The 16,868-nt window shown below is 34.7% G+C and overlaps 1 protein-coding gene across 10 annotated transcripts in view; it reads right to left on the bottom strand.

Annotated features, from left to right (window-relative positions):
- Nucleotides 1-16,868, bottom strand: part of LOC144977224 (solute carrier family 12 member 4-like) — a 199,050-nt gene that overhangs the window by 140,252 nt on the left and 41,930 nt on the right. For 2 of the 10 annotated variants that reach the window (XM_078922212.1, XM_078922192.1), the window contains exon 1: nt 6,358-6,407. The exons of 5 other annotated variants lie outside the window; for them this stretch is intronic. The gene's annotated coding sequence lies outside the window, so the exon portion shown is untranslated. Of the gene's footprint in view, nt 1-6,182; nt 6,408-16,868 lie in introns of those variants that run through there. 3 more of the 10 variants (XM_078922202.1, XM_078922188.1, XM_078922219.1) reach the window with 3 other exon arrangements.

The raw sequence follows: 16,868 nt of genomic DNA, 5'->3' as shown, positions 1-16,868 counted from the left end.
ATGGCATTTCGTTTTCACTAAAAAAAAATTTTTAAAGAGCTTTTATATAGCGCAATATCCACTAAACGTGCTCAAGCGCCCTGGCCAACAGCAACACATAACATTTAGGACGATACATGACGCATGTCGGGCGATATTACAATTTTTCGGGAGAGACAACGCTGTTAACGGCCAGGTACTCATTTTACACCTGAATACGGTGACAGAATGCGAGTAAAGAGCCTTCTCCAAGGACTCAACCGAGGCTCGAACCCAGGACCTTCCGATCCGAAAGCGAGTGGCATACCACAAGACCACATAGCCGCACTAGTGCTTTTCAGCCGGGTGTATTGTACACCCCAGGGTGTACCAAATTTTTTAATGGGTGTGCCATATTGGTTGGGTATGCTGGAGGTGTAATATTATGCCGGTATAAAACACATTGTATAAAGATACACCATGAGTGAGTGGATTTTGATATCATATCATTTATTACCCCACGACGCCTTTATCGCACCTGTATGGATCAGGAGATTGTTCTTAGCGACATCATAACATTGACGTAAACGTCATCATTTCTTTTTTTTTTTTATGCTTTGGGACAATTTATTTTTACTATATTGGCTTCACTTGATTATCAATCGGCTTAGGCAGATTGAGAGGAGGTCCCGATAGATCAATTGATAGAGAACTCGCTCCACAAGCAGAGGAAACGGCCCCACGTTTTTCCTAATCACTTTTTCCACCGAGCGAGTTTGGGTCGTAAGATCTGGCGATAAATACTTTGCGAAATACTAGCGTCCTGTAAATAGGGTGGCGAGTGATCCTTACTTACTATTCATTTAAAGCAATAGAAATCAGGATAACCTCCGGATCCATGCGTCATAGATCTGAAGAGCTGATCTGACCTGACATGTGATTTACAAGGCTTTTCCAGATTTACAATGTCGGTGGAAGTTTTCAACGGAAACATTCTATCATGAATTCGATCACACATGAGCCCCATGAGGACTCGGTGTATTTTAAATTATTTTTTAAAATAGATAATCAAAAGAAAAACAATATCAAACGACTCTCTCTCTCTCTCTCTCTCTCTCTCTCTCTCTCTCTCTCTCTCTCTCTCTCTCTCTCTCTCTCTCTCTCTCTCTCTCTCTCTCTCTCTCGTTCGCTCGCTGGTTAGATCTTTATTTTTCTCCCCTCTCTTCAACCTCTATCTTTCTCTCATATGCTATTTTTTAAAAATTATTATTATTGAAAAGGTTAGACAGAAACAAGAGATGCTAAAATTTGAGTGTTGTTGTGTGTCTGAAAATTAAAAGAAAGAGATGGATGGATGAATGAAAACATGATGGAATAAAATTGGGAGAGAGTGGGCGAGATAAAAGATAGCGAATAGTGGCAGAGGCAGATCGATAAACAGAACAAGGAATTTGATAAAAATTGGTGGAACAAACAGAAAGTTAGATTAAAATTAGATGCATACATTTCTTAGACACATTTTAAAGACATATTGACGAGTAGACGGATGGATGGGTGTTGGGTATATGGATGGGTGGATGCTTGGATGGATAAAAAGATGGAAGGCTGGATGGATTTAATCGCTGGATGGATGGATTATGGGTGGATGATATTGACGATGGATGATAGGTGGGTAGAAAGAGAGATTGACGGGAGCTATTGGATAAATGGGTAGATGGATCAATGGATAGATAAGTGGATGGATGGATGGGTGAATGACGGATATATGGATGAATGAATGGAGAATGAATTGATTGATAAATGAATGGATGAATGAATGGGTGGAGAAATGGGTAGAGATAGATATATGGGTGGGTGGATGGATAGATAGATGGATGGATGAATGGCTAGATAGATGGATGGATGAATGGCTAGATAGATGGATGGATGAATGGATAGATGGATGGATATGTGATCTTGTAAACGGCAATCGCCTTCGGACCCAAAGGTCGAGGGGTTCGAGCCCAACACTGAGCAGCGCATGGTTGAGTCATTGAAATAGGCTCTTTACTCACAGTGTATCACCGTGATTGTGTGTAAAATGAGTACCTGACCGTTAACAGCATTCTCTGTCGAAAAAAAAACAACATAAAATATCGCCCGACAGGCATCATGTCTCTCTCGTCTTAAACGTTAAGTGTTGCAGTTGACTTTGATCATATTTAGTGGATATTGCGCTATATAAACTCGAGGTTTGTGTGTGTGTGTGTGTGTGTGTTCTTTTTATTTAGCATAAAGACGGGTGGGTACATTGTTGCAATGAAGGAGGGACAGGAAAAGGATAAGATATATGTTAGTAAAAGAACAATAAAGTGTGCCAGATGAAATTTGATTGAAGCTTGCAATGGAAAGAGAATCACTAATATTAATACAAATGCCCTTCAAACCTTTATGCATGGATTTAACAAAACGTATCCCAATCCTTCATTAGCTACTCAATTACATTCTAATCGACAATAAAAGTGTCCAAATAATTCATTTAAAGACGCGTTTTCTCTGATTTCATTTTCAACCACGCATTATACAACTCTATGAAAGAAGAGGGAAACAATATCATTGAAGGGTAAAATAAAATATTGTAATAGGGAAACATCAAACAAGATTTTCATTCTAATTTCAACATATGCCTGTGTAAACACAATTTGTATAAAACATCAATTGATCCGCTTCATTAGAAGACATCTCGTTCAATCACCAGTTGAACAAACATCAACCTCTCATCTTATGCAATAATCGGATATAATCTCATTTTTCTCCATCCTGACTTCATCCGTATATCCTTCAAAAAGATCAAACAATTAAGTTTTAATTTTATACGTCACTTTTATGACGTGTTATATTATTCAAATACAAATAATCCTTTATGGTTATAGAAGTAGAAGTGCCGGTTTGACACAGTTTGTGGTCATCTAACTCTACCAATGCATGAAATTATTATATTATAATCTTTTTATTGTTCTTCTTCTTACAATACCAGGGGTTAAATGGGTACCTAACGTTTCCCCTGGAAAAAAAATTTGACACAACGCCTTAAAACTTAACACTTAACTGGTGAGAGATAAAAATATATGAAAAGGAGTGTGTGAGTGTGAAACATTGCCAGTATTGCCAGAAAAGAAAAAGAAAATTCAAGAAAAAACCATCCCGTGGAATCAGCTTACCTCTACCGGTAATATAATTACTGAGGTCGATTGCCAGTCGATTTTTGGGGATGTTATTTTTCTTGTATTTTTCTTTCCAGTTTGGCATACATACCGTTTCAGATCGTCGCCTTACAACGTATAGCATCTCAGTTTTTAAAGTCAAACTTCTCTTGACACTGTACGGTAAAGAGTAAAGAGCCATATTTTTGTAAAATGTATCTTTGTTTGTGTGTTTTTTGTTTTGTTTTGTTTTTTTGTTTTTTTGCTTTTATTATTATTATTTTTTTTTTTTTGCTTTATGTTGTTTTATTTTTTGTTTGTTTGGTTGTTTTTTAAGCTTTCATGTATTTATTTATTTATTTTATTATTATCATTATTATTATTATTATTATTATTATTATTATTATTATTATCATTATTATTATTATTATTATGCTTTTTTGTTGTTGTTGTTGTTGTTGTTGTTGGCCAGAAAAATTACGGCATATTTTGATCCATTAAAAAAAAAAAATCCCAATTTGTCAAAATGTCTTAAACTCTTAAAATGGCGAAATGTACATCATTATTTTATGGCAATGTACAAGATATTATAGTAGCCTTAAACTAAAGTAAAATTCGGTTCGTATAGGTTCTGACTCATCTTTAAATGAAATGGGTTTGAACTCGAAACTCTCTTGTCTTATGGTTAAAGTGAATCAGTCCGATTACAGCAAGGACGAATCGATTTTTATTCCAATAGGATTTTACGTCAGGTTCTGTTGAGTTCTGTTAAAGTTAAGACTATAAGTGCCAGATCTTCCAAGTATCTAACTGAACTGATATTACCTTGTATTGGGCGGCCAAGTTAAACCTTTGTAGGGTTAGTTGCAGGACTTGATTATTCTTAACTGATCAAACAATGTCTCGCAATCGCAATATCTATCTGAATATAGTCCCAGACCTAACCGTTTGCGCCAAGAGGACAGTCGTAACTTTATCGTTAATTTGCTCTTGGTGAAAAATTATTATTTGGTCATGTAAACTCGAGCCCAGACATGAAAGAATAAAGAGAAGGTTCTTGGAAAAAATGATTGAGATTTTTTACCACGCAGATTCTCCGTTAAATTCGCAAGCGATGAAGTCTACCTTACCTAAGTAGTCTGTGATCATTGTGATATAAATAGAATTAGAGGGTTACCTAAGTAGTCTGTGATCATTGTGATATAAATAGAATTAGAGGGCGGGTAGGTTTGTATTGCGATAACAAACAATAAGAAGAGAGAGAGCGTTTCCGAAGGAATATGAGGGATTTAAAAAAAGGATCTTAGATTTTGATCCCGCAAATGGACAAACGAGAGGGGCACGCCCGTAAATGAAACAAAACATCAATAATCAGATGAAAAAACAAGAGTATGGTTTTGATTTTAAAAATTTAGACAATAATTTAATTATATTTATTTATTATTATTATTATTATTATTATATTATTATTATTATTATTATTATTATTATTATTATTATTATTATTATTATTATTATTATTATTATTATTATTATTATTATTATTATTATTATTATTATTATTATTTATTATTATTATTCTATCATTATATTATCATTATTATTATTATTATTATTATTATTATTATATATATATTATGTATAGTATATATATATATATTATAGTAGTAGTTATTATAGCATCAGCAGCACATAATATATATTATATAAATATACACAAATATATACTATTATTATTATATTATTATTATTATTATTATTATTATTATTATTATTATTATTATTATTATTATTATTATTATTATTATTATTATTATTATATTATTATTATTATTAAGGATGTCATGTACGTCTGACAGTGCTGAAATAAACCCACAATTAATTTTATATAACCGGGATTTTAATCTTCAAACCGGATTTTTCTGGCATTTTATATATATATATATATATATATATATATATATATATATATATATATATATATTTTTATATATATATATATATATTATATATATATATGTGTGTGTGTGTGTGTGTGTGTGTGTTAATGTGTGTGTCTGTTATCCTTAAAACTGGCACCAGACATTTCAAGAACGAAATATAAACTAATAAATTAACGCAGAAAGCATTTTTACGACTAAAACAGAGCCAAAATACATCATATGCTCATAAATACAACTATTTGTATCAATTTAAACATTTTTAAAAATACGTGGCATATGATTTATTAAAAATAAGTTGTCATTAAGTTAAAAAGTTTTCAATATACATGGAATATTTAACAGAGCCAGTCGCAGTTATCGTATTTAAAAAAACCGGGAGGAGTCAATAACAACAAAAAATAATAATTTAAAAACAACATACAAATAAAAACACAGAGATCCAGAATATTCAAAAAATAGAAGTTAAAATTATCAGATTTATCCTGAGTTTTCCCTATGTAAAGGAACTAAAGTCATTCTCAGAAATAAAACAGGTAAATGTAACCTAAGACTAACATTTTTACTATAAATTTATTTTTCTGCGAACAGACCCAACCGGACATAATACCGTTTGGGGGGGGGGGGGAGGGGGGTGGATCACATATGATACTTTCATAAATATTTTTTTTAAGTTTTGCACAAAATGAGTGTTTTCATTCTAGACAGTGCTGTACCACAGACCCGAATGTTGGCATTTTTAATTTGGCAACGAGATTATTAAAGAGAAATATTATAGGCTATTCCCATTGAACATTGCAAAGACAAAAGGGTAAAGAGTTTAAACAAGCCAATCACGTTATAGGTTTCAGATTCGAAATATCCAAATGGAATCATCAAATAGAAATCACACGAAACACGTATCAGGAATGATAAACTTCATCAACGACGAAGACATTTTGAATTTAGGTACAGAATAACACGGCGCATTTCCATTTTAAGAATATCATTTCCCAAAATCCTGGCACCATTAAACAAAATTCTAATATGATATTAATTTAATCACACACAGTGGAATACATTTGAGCAATCTTTCGAATTTTAGTACAAGTTTCAAGTTTACCTTTTCATAAGACAAAAGACTTCATTCTCTCGTATATGTGCACTTTGTGTGAAAATGAAATCATAATGAATACGAATCTACCAACAACCGCCAACAACACACAACCACTTGGCCACCTGCAATAGCGGCGAATATTTAAATTAAGACAACACATAAAGATCATTTTCACGTTTACTGCTATCAACCGGGTCTGACGCAATCCCGCTCATTGAGCCAAAAATGAATGCATACATAGGCTTCATCCGTAAACCTTGTTGTGCATGAAAAAATAATACAGATTTGAACACCGCGAACGAAGATCGAATAAGATGACGAGGGAGGGAAAAGAAGTTTTAAAGCCAGCTATGCCATTAATTGTCAAATAACATTTTCAACCAAATAAATGTGGCCTTTTTTTCTTAAAAAATCGATGAATTTCAATGATCCTCATTTTGTCAAAATATCTTAAACCTCATTCTTCATAAACACATTTGAAAAATTGAGAATTATTTAAAACCATCAGTATTTAAAGTTTTAAAATTCTGACCAAAAAGAACGCTAACGGTGTTTTGTATGTGTAGTGCACAGTTGATACCGTTTATTTCTCACTCACTCGGAAAACGAGAATTTCTGGAAACGCCGGTTACAGTAACATCTCTCACTTCCCCCTCGTTCCGGTACTGACATCACAGGGCGGCGCAGTGCAATGTTGGAATCATCCCGTTAAGGTTAAAGTGTCTGTGTCCTGCTCATAATATTCATATTCCGTAGTACTCCGGGGAAAGAAAAAACACTTTTTATTTTGCCAGAAAACTTTTGGCAACTTCAAATGTAGCTCGATTACATTTTTAAAATCTAAAACATGAGACTTTAAGAAGTGGCAGGTTTGATAAAGTTGAGGGTAATTTTAATCGATCAATATTTTGAAGTATAGGTTTTCGGGTAAAAACAAGTCTGCCAGAATTGATTCCCGACTTTAGTTTTTGCGTAAGTACGGATCATAACAAAAGTATTTCAGGAAATAGGAAAAATGATGATGCAAAAGGCGCTCCATTGCCGGCATCTTCACAACCTTAATCTCATCATCGTTGTCGTCGCCATCACTACGAGACGTTGATTAATCAATCGAAAACTCCATGTCGCCGTGCTCCATGTATTTTTATAATATAATAATAAACGGCATGAAATATGGTTAATCGATGCTTGCTCTCTCTCTCTCTCTCTCTCTCTCTCTCTCTCTCTCTCTCTCTCTCTCTCTCTCTCTCTCTCTCTCTCTCTCTCTCTCTCTCTCTCTCTCTCTCTCTCTCTCTCTCTCTCTCTCTCTCGTATAATCTTGATCGTTTATAGTCTGGTTAATACAATTTAGTGAGAATTACTAATAAACGTGGATAGCAAAAAATAAAAAAATAAAACAATAACAAAGATCTGAACGTGACGTCATCTTCATTCTATCCATAAACGTTCAAGGACATGCAGTATCGAATGTTGGTACGTTGTATCCGGCTGGTGGGTGTTGTGTTTATTTTCATTGGGGACTGGTATACAACTTATAATCAAAGTATAGAGTTGGGACCACACAGGGAAATTCAAAACAATCTCGCTTGAAACAATGAAAAACTATTCAGTCATGAGAAGAAAAAGATAGGTAGATAGATAGATAGATAGATAGATAGATAGATAGATAGATAGATAGATAGATAGATAGATAGATAGATAGATAGATAGATAGATAGATAGGTAGGTAGATAGATAGATAGATAGATATAGACAGACAAGATAGATAGATAGATAGATAGATAGATAGATAGATAGATAGATAGATAGATAGATAAATAGACAGATAGACAATAGATAGATAGATAGATAGATAGATAGATAGATAGATAGATAGATAGATAGATAGATAGATAGATAGATAGATAGATAGATAGGTAGGTAGATAGATAGATAGATAGACAATGTAGAAAGGGAGGCAGGAAGGAGGAGGGAAAGAGTGCGTAAATGTCTTGTCTATGAGTGTATGTATGTATGTATGTATGTATGTATGTATGTATGTATGTATGTATGTATGTATGTATGTATGTATGTATGTATGTATGTATGTATGTATGTATGTATGTATGTATGTATGTATGTATGTATGTATGTATGTGTGGGTGTGTGTGTGTTACCACAATAAGAAGACCCATATATAGTAATTGAATTTGTAAGACGTTCGGGGCCGACTTGATACGATGAGGTGTGAGACAAATATGTCTGCTGAGGGGTCCGTTGGTGTCGATGGGTTGGTATTTGTAATTTGGTATAGTCTGGAACTGGGGTGAGGATGTAGTGGAGAATATAGATAGATAGATAGATAGATAGATAGATAGATAGATAGATAGATAGATAGATAGATAGATAGATACATACATGGATAGATACATACATAGATAGATACATAGATAGATAGATAGATACATAGATAGATACATAGATACATAGATAGATATTATTTTAATATTTACCACAATGTTGGAGTCAGACTGACCCCAACATTGTGGTAAATATTAAAATAATAATTCGCTCCATTGCTACATGTCGAGCACTATCCACTATATTTGTATCAAACACGATTCAATACATAGATAGATAGATATAATGAGCTTCAATAGGGTTCAACAGTCGGGACGTCCTTCCCTCGTAATGACGCAGAGTAACTGGTTCTAAACTATCAGAACAATTGCGGATGCCACTATCTCAATCACCGCCCTTATATAATACAGGGATGTAAATGGCAAATGACAAAAAATTCTGAAACCAACTCGCACACTGCCTTTATACAAAATTAATGGTTCAAATAAAAGGAAATGGTTGTGTATGTATTTCTCTCATAGTCCATTTATAACTACATCGTGGAAGCGAAGAAAACTGATGAACATATAAATATATAACAAAGGTTGATAAATCTCAGTTAAAAAATCACCTGATGTCCAATTGATTATATTGTAAGCTCAGTCTCCTAAGCCTAACTCAAATTCTACTAATAAGTGATTGGATGGCCAAAATCTATTCTAAGAATCAGAATCTCAAATCAATGATGCAATATAAAATTAAACAAACAAATGCAAAAGTAACAATGTTTGTTTGTTTGTTGTTGTTTTTAAGGGTTTTACGGTGCTTGCAACACATTTAGGTTATATCAGCGCCAGTAAAAAGGAAGAAAATGGGATAGTAAAAAGTTCTAGAATTACAATTAAAGCACCCAAGAAAAAGTAAGACAAAGGGGAATTGAGAACAAATAGGGATCAGATGTAGATTCCAAGAGCATCCCACCAATGTACTTAGTTTGAAATCACCTACAAGTCTCATCCAGACACAAGCACAAAACCCAACAAAGAGGAACACACTCAAATGCTTACATTATACATTCAAAATAAAAATAATAATACATAACAGAGAGATGATTTACAAGGAAAAAAATATCATATCCCAAAACAATAACTGCATTTGACTGTTTCCCTCCCAGCTAGGATTCCGGCCAGTGCCAGGACAAAACCAAGTAATCTCATTCCGAGACAAAGACAGAACGCATGTTGGATAACAGATATAAGGGGATAGAAGACACAGTATGTACCTCCCTGCCCGCTATGGGAGGTCAGGATCAAGTAACAATGTAAAGGAATGGAGAAGGATGGATAGCCCAGCACCAATGAAGACAGCTGAGGACAGATCTGATCTGGATGAAGGGTCATTACTACAGCAAAGTAATCTCATGACTTGTCTGCCTCTACAACTACACTACAACGACCAGTTACTTATCTAACTTAGTTTAGTCAGTGTCTGACTTGAGAGAACTGAGAATTCTAAGTCAAAACAGGAGAAATCAGTGCAATATCAAATAAAAACAAACATATGCAACAGTAAAAAAAATGTTTCTAAAATTATCAACTTAGCTTCGGGTTTAAACCAGGAAGAAATTCACAAAGTCCGCCACACTCCAATAAGCACCTATAGATTGTTGTGATGACGTTTTTACACTGAGTTCGTTATGTAGCCACGGTGGCTATTTACAGAACAAAATTTCAGAAAAAATTTTTCTGAAAGACCTCTATAACTGCTATGTAGTTCAGAATCAGTTCAGAAATTTTCTGTCTGAATTCATGGCCTGTGAATAACGAAGACTTGCGTTTGTAGTGGAAATAACCACTTTCGTTCAAAACAGCTAGTGGAGTGTTTCTGTGTATACAGAAAGAGCTTGTCATGCCTGGGCTTATATGCACCATACTATATTGTTGTAGTTTTTAATAAGACGGTTTTTCAAAAATAAATTATTTTATTACTTTTATATATTTTTATTCTGTAACCCCCCCCCCCCCCCCTCCCCTCTAAATTGAAATAATCTGAATTCAGAAAAATTCTGAAAGATTTACATCCCTGATAATACTTCTCCGACGAGCATAAAATTGTAACCAGAGGAGAAAAACATTATTAATCTGATCATGTTTGGACTTTTATACATTCTAACTAATCACATGACATGTGAAAAAGTTCTAGCCCGCTTTAAGAATAAAAAGTACCGATTTTCTTTGTTTAGAACCAAACTGTTGGTTGCTGGGCGGACATGACATCAGACTATTGAATCCTATTATTTAAGCTGGCCTGTATTGAAGAGCCAATTACTGTTTGTGACATTGACATAATTGATACGCCATTGGAAAATTAAGAGAATGTCGGGTATGATACACCTATCAGTAAGATTCGGGGTGTGGCTTGTAGTGGAACCATTCAAAATTTCACTGAGAGAAAATGAAAGCGTACATGCCCACAATTGAAGTAGACTACGCGTAACTTTTCTTGTTGGCTTTGTTAATGTTTTTTTTTCTTCTCTCTGCTTCTTCTTTAATTTATTTTGCTATGTTTTTTGTTGTTTTAACTTAATTTAGTTGAAAACGCCAATAGACAAGAATATACTGGGAAAATTTCTGGCAACATTAATACAATGAGAACTAACAAATCCATTATTAATTGAGTAAAACAATGTGACACTACGATAAGTTATCTTGTAAAATGTCTTTCGATAATGGGTACCCCCCCCCCCCCCCCCCCCCGAACTGTCCCATTCGGGATTGAATAAACGTTCGTGAGCGACAGCCCAATGACACCTTGCAGCCATGTGGTATTCCTTCAGCAAAACCTCTCTCTTTCTCTCTCTCTCTGTGTCTCTCTCTCTCTCTCTCTCTTCTCTCTCTCTCTCTCTCTCTGTCTCTCTCTCTCTCTCTCTCTCTCTCTCTCTCTCTCTCTCAGTCTCTCTGAGAGTGGTGTCGATGGGTTGGTATAGTCGTGGGTAGGTGTGAAGGGGTGAGGAGAGGTACAGATAGAAAGATAGATAGATAGATAGATAGATAGATAGATAGATAGATAGATAGATAGATAGATAGATAGATAGATAGATAGATAGATAGATAGATATATAGACAGATAGATAGATAGATAGATAGATAGATAGATAGATAGATAGATAGATAGATAGATAGATAGATAGATAGATAGATAGATAGATAGATCGATCGATAGATAAATAATAATAATAATAATAATAATAATAATAATAATAATAATAATAATAATAATAATAATAATAATAATAATAATAATAATAATAACGATGATGATGATGAGATGATGATGATGATGATGATGATGATACACGTGTGTATTTCCTACACTGGAAATTCCATTTGAGTGTCACACGCGTTGTAACCATCGACTTCTTATAGATGCTGCTGTCTGTAACCCATAAAACTCGACAAACTTTGCCTATAATATTTTGCATTTTTGGGTATGATTTTTTTCTTTCGTTTATTCCCTATTATTAATTTATTTAATTATTTATAAAATAAAACGCGTGTGTATTTTGTAGATTTGTGTAGGAAATACACACTTTCGTAAAAACAATTGTGATCGGTCAGGCTGATTGTATGTTTCCAATGAAGTGGGAGATTGGCCTTTACCTGCAAAAGTAGCACAAATTATTTCCCAATGTTGAGAAACTATAAGAGGTGGGCACCAATGAGGAATGAACCTGGGACTCAAGGAAATGCACACCAGTGGGAATCGATGCCGGACTTTGGGATTCGGGCACCAGACGAGAATGAACCTAAGACTACAGGAGGTGGGCACCAATGGGGATTGAATCTGGGACTACGAGAGGTAGATAGTAGATACCAATGGAGAGTGAGGCAAGAAAGGTACTTCTCTTTTTCGAAACCTAACGAAACCGTCAAAAAGTTGCGGGAAGTGCTGTGGTGAGTGAACCAGGATGCAGGGGAGTGGACACCAGTGGATAGTGAACCTGGGACTATGGGAATAGGATGTCAGTGGGAAATGAACCTGGGACAATGGGAGATGGATACCAGTACCAGCGGGAATTGAAGCCGGACTACCGGATTTGGGCACCAGAGGAGAATGAACCTAAGACTATAGGGACGTGGGCACCAATGGGGATTTTGAACTGGTGAAATCAGGGAAGTGCACACCAGTGGGGAGTCAACCTGGGACTTATGGGAAAAGGATATCAGTGGGAAATGAACCTGGGAGATAGATGCCAGTGGGAATTGAAGCCGGGCAATGGGGTTGGGTACCAGAGGAGAATGAACCTGACACTATAAGAGGTGGGCACCAATGGGGAATGAACCTGGGACTCAGGGAAGTGCCGAGGGTCTTTCTTCTTTACGATTATGAAACCCATAGTCCCATGTTCACTCCCCACTGGTGTACACTTCCCGGAGTCTCAGGTTCATTCCCCACTGCTGCCTACTTCCCATAACTTTGTCGGGTTTCATCGGGTTTAGTAAAAAAAAAATAACACCCCCCTAGTAGTATTTCTTTTTTACAAAACCCACCGAAACCCATAGTCCTAGGTTCACTCCGCACTGCTGCCTAATTCCTATAACTTTGTCGTATTCCGTAGGGTTTTTAAAAAAGAAACACCCTCCTCATCCAATAGTCCCAGTTTCACTCCCCGCTGGTGTACATATCCCTGAGTCCCTGGTTCACTCCCCACTGCTGCCTACTTCTCATAACTTTGTCGTGTTTCATCGGGTTTCGTGGAAAAGAGAACCCATTTTTACCTGGGTACTTGGGTGCCACGTAGAACTTGCTTTGAGGACCCAGTGTTCACTCTAGTAGTGAATAGTCATCTCTTCAATTACTTGAACACTTCAATGGAAGGAAACAGAAACTGAACGTGCAGCCTAATTGTTCGTGGTAATCAAATAACATGATGAAACGATATGATGAAAATCGTCTGCTTCTTATTATCTTATTATATATTTGGAAAATTGGATTTTTAGTAACACTAAGGCAACAAACCCACCGAACCAATAGTCATCAAATTCTTCATGATGATTACAATTGACATGAGGATGGTTTATGTGTATTATGAGATTGATTATACATAGTGATGGTTTTATCGAAACATCAAATCTGTTTCGTCTAATCCCATCGAATTCAAACGCTATCATTTTTAGTACATGTTGCGTGTCAAGCTTTCGGTTAGTGAGTGTTACAATGTGGTGGGAGTACTTGCATTGAATCGATATCAGTTAGTAATCCCTCTTATTATTTTGAATATAATCAATTTCTTAACATTTATGTGAGCCATTTTCCTTTTTTAACACGGGAAAAGAATTCTACGATCAGTGAGTAAAATATATGATATATTAAATGCAGAAAATTTCTCCCTGTGCCCAAATAAACAGCTCCGCGGAGTTCTCTTACCAAAGTCGAAAGAGGTATTGTCTATTGTCAATAGAAATTGGGTTCGACTTATCATCCATCACGTTCAATGAACGTGGTGATAAATCGATCAACTCAAACGTTATGATTCAAATGTTGAATAAAAATTGAACTCATTTTCTTCGTAAGAGAAAACAAATTGGTACGTGTGGTATATCTCTTAAAGATGATATCTGATGATATTTATTGACACAAGTGAGGAGCAGAAGCAGACAGCCAAACAGGTCGATACAAAATTTACATCTTGTAAATGAGCACAAAAAATATTTCAGATATTCATTTCGTATAAGTGTTGCTACCAGCATTTGCCACACCAAATGTTATGCTCACTGAGCTTGATTTGATAGTCACAAAACGGTGATTCAACCAAAGCTGACCCCTTTGCACGATTGATCTCAACCAATGTTAAGAGCGGGAAGTGGGTCATGTAAAGTCCAATAAATTTATTGTATTCAAAATAATGAGAGGAACCACTAATTGATTATCGATTCAATGCATTATTCGCATTGTCATCCTCACTAACCGGAAGCTCGACACACAACTCACGAGCTAAAATGATGGCATCTGTTTTCGACGGGAGTTCCAAACAAATTTGATTTTTTTTTAATCATCACTATCTCATAATACAAGTAAATCGTCCTCATGTCAATTGTAAAAACCAAGCAAAATTTGGTAGTTTTGGAGCCTTAGCGTTAAAAAAAACGCAAATTGCCATAAAGAAAGAATTCAACTGCCTGAACTTTGATAAGGACCAATACGCAAGCACAATAGTAAAATAAATGAAATAACTTAGGATGTTTAGAAATGCATAACTGCCAACCTGGTACATCACTTGCGGGGGCGTTTTGGGGTAAAAAAGAGGGCTAAAAAGTAGGCGATTGAATATATATATATATATATATATATATATATATATATATATATATATATATATAATATATATATATATATATATATATATATATATATATATATTCTTTCATGCAACATAATGGTCTTTAAGTAGTATTCTATAATAGTAGTTATAGTAAAATGCACCTTTATATATTGGAGAATTCCTATCTCTTTACTTTGACAAGATAAACAAACATGCAAATGGAGTATACTTATTTCTCTTGAATCTAAACCGTTATAAAATCTTGCTTGAAAAAAAAAATAGAATCAGATCAAGATGTTTTTTTAAGGGTTGCATTTATATTTCCTAAATTAATAAAGGGAAATAATCATTCTAATGTTTAATCTATATACGCAATTGGTTTTTGTTTTGATTGAATACCTTCCAAACTTCCAATCAAAGATGTTGATTTAATTTAACTTTTAATTAATACAATATTTGTAACAAATTAAATAGTGAAAATATCAATGCGGTCTCAGAACATTAAAAGTATATTCGAGGCTAATATGCATATTTTATGCAAATCTCCAATACATTATGAAAGGTTTTAGTGAAAAACTGGAGTCATATAATCAACTGGAATTTTTTTAATTGTTGAAAATAATTTATGATAGAGAGGATAATTCAAATTAAAGAGCTACATGGGAATGGAGAATCTGCTGTGCTGATTTAAACCCTGCCAATCATCTCTCGCTGGACACAAATAATAGTAATCGTAGTAGTAGTAATAGTAATAAGAATAATTCATTAGGCTTACAAGCCTTGTTTACCACAAATTAGTCAAAAATTACAAAATACGGATTTTGAATTTAAAATACGGACTTACGGACGCAGGAAGTCAAATACGGAACAAATCACGTTTTTAACGGAACGGTTGGCATCTATGTTGTCATTATTGCCAACAACTCCACACACTTCATGATTCAAAATTTTAAGTTTCACAGAAAAGATATTTTTAATAACATTAAAACACTATGTACAGAAAAAATCCACCCAAAACTATTTCAATGTCAATCAGTCAAGGATTTGCATCACTCCTTAATATCAGAAGAGATATTTATTGATATCATATGACCCTCCTGGCATTTTATTTTTCTCAAAAAATAAATTTCCCGGGGTTTTTTTTCAAGGTTTTGGACAAAACACAAATGTTTTTCCCGGTTTTCAAGGCCTCGAAGAGCAAAATCTAAATTCCCGGTTTTCCAAGTTGCGCGGGAATCCTGGGAAGATGCCTAGTAATTATGGGAAATTCACTCAGTTTCGGGGAAGGTTGGTAGCTAATGCAAACATCTTTTAAAATGATTATCTCGGCACTCCTTCTCCTTCATTCTAAACGGTGATATTACTTTTCCTATATCAAACGTGGTCCAATGTTAATTACAACTTATGTTAATTACTAATAATACAAAAGAGGACTGAAAATGACTTGTCCATAATTAAAATGTGAACTGTAAAAATCATATCTCAAACATAACGAATTTTTAACATGAAATATTTCAAAACAACTGGCGAAAGCAAGGGGGTGGGTGGTGGTGGTGGTGGTGTGGAAGGGGATGGAAAAACAAACTTACTTTTGTTTTTAATCTTACTGATGATGGTTTGAAAATCAAATCTATCTGTATGGGAAGGAGGCAGATGGGAAATACTGTAACATCTGATTATTCAAAAGAATTTAATTGTTTCACCCGCAGGTTTTTCATTTTTGATTACGACTGCTATGTAGTCTGTCAATGGAGAGAAAATAAATGGAGTGAATGTGACGAGTCAAATAAAGGGGGAACACAAAGATTACACGAAGATAATGACGAAAAAGAGAATGGACATGTAGATGGGGAAGATGACTTAGCTGAGAATTAGTAAGAACAGTCTCACCATTTCAAGTTATTTTAGAGTATTTCCTTCTTTCTCAATCTCATTTGTTCATTTAGGTCAGCCTTGTCCATGTTTTTTTGTTTATCTATTGTCTCCAATCAAATATCTGCAGCACCCCCCCCCCCTCCCCCTCTCTCTCTCTCTCTCTCTCTCTCTCTCTC

This window comes from Berghia stephanieae, chromosome 7 (assembly GCF_034508935.2).
Source record: "Berghia stephanieae isolate SIO BIC M18660-M18661 chromosome 7, UCSD_Bste_1.3, whole genome shotgun sequence".
NCBI lineage: Eukaryota > Metazoa > Mollusca > Gastropoda > Nudibranchia > Aeolidiidae > Berghia > Berghia stephanieae.
Note: the sequence above shows the minus strand (reverse complement) of the source record. Positions and strands in the feature narration are given on the sequence as shown.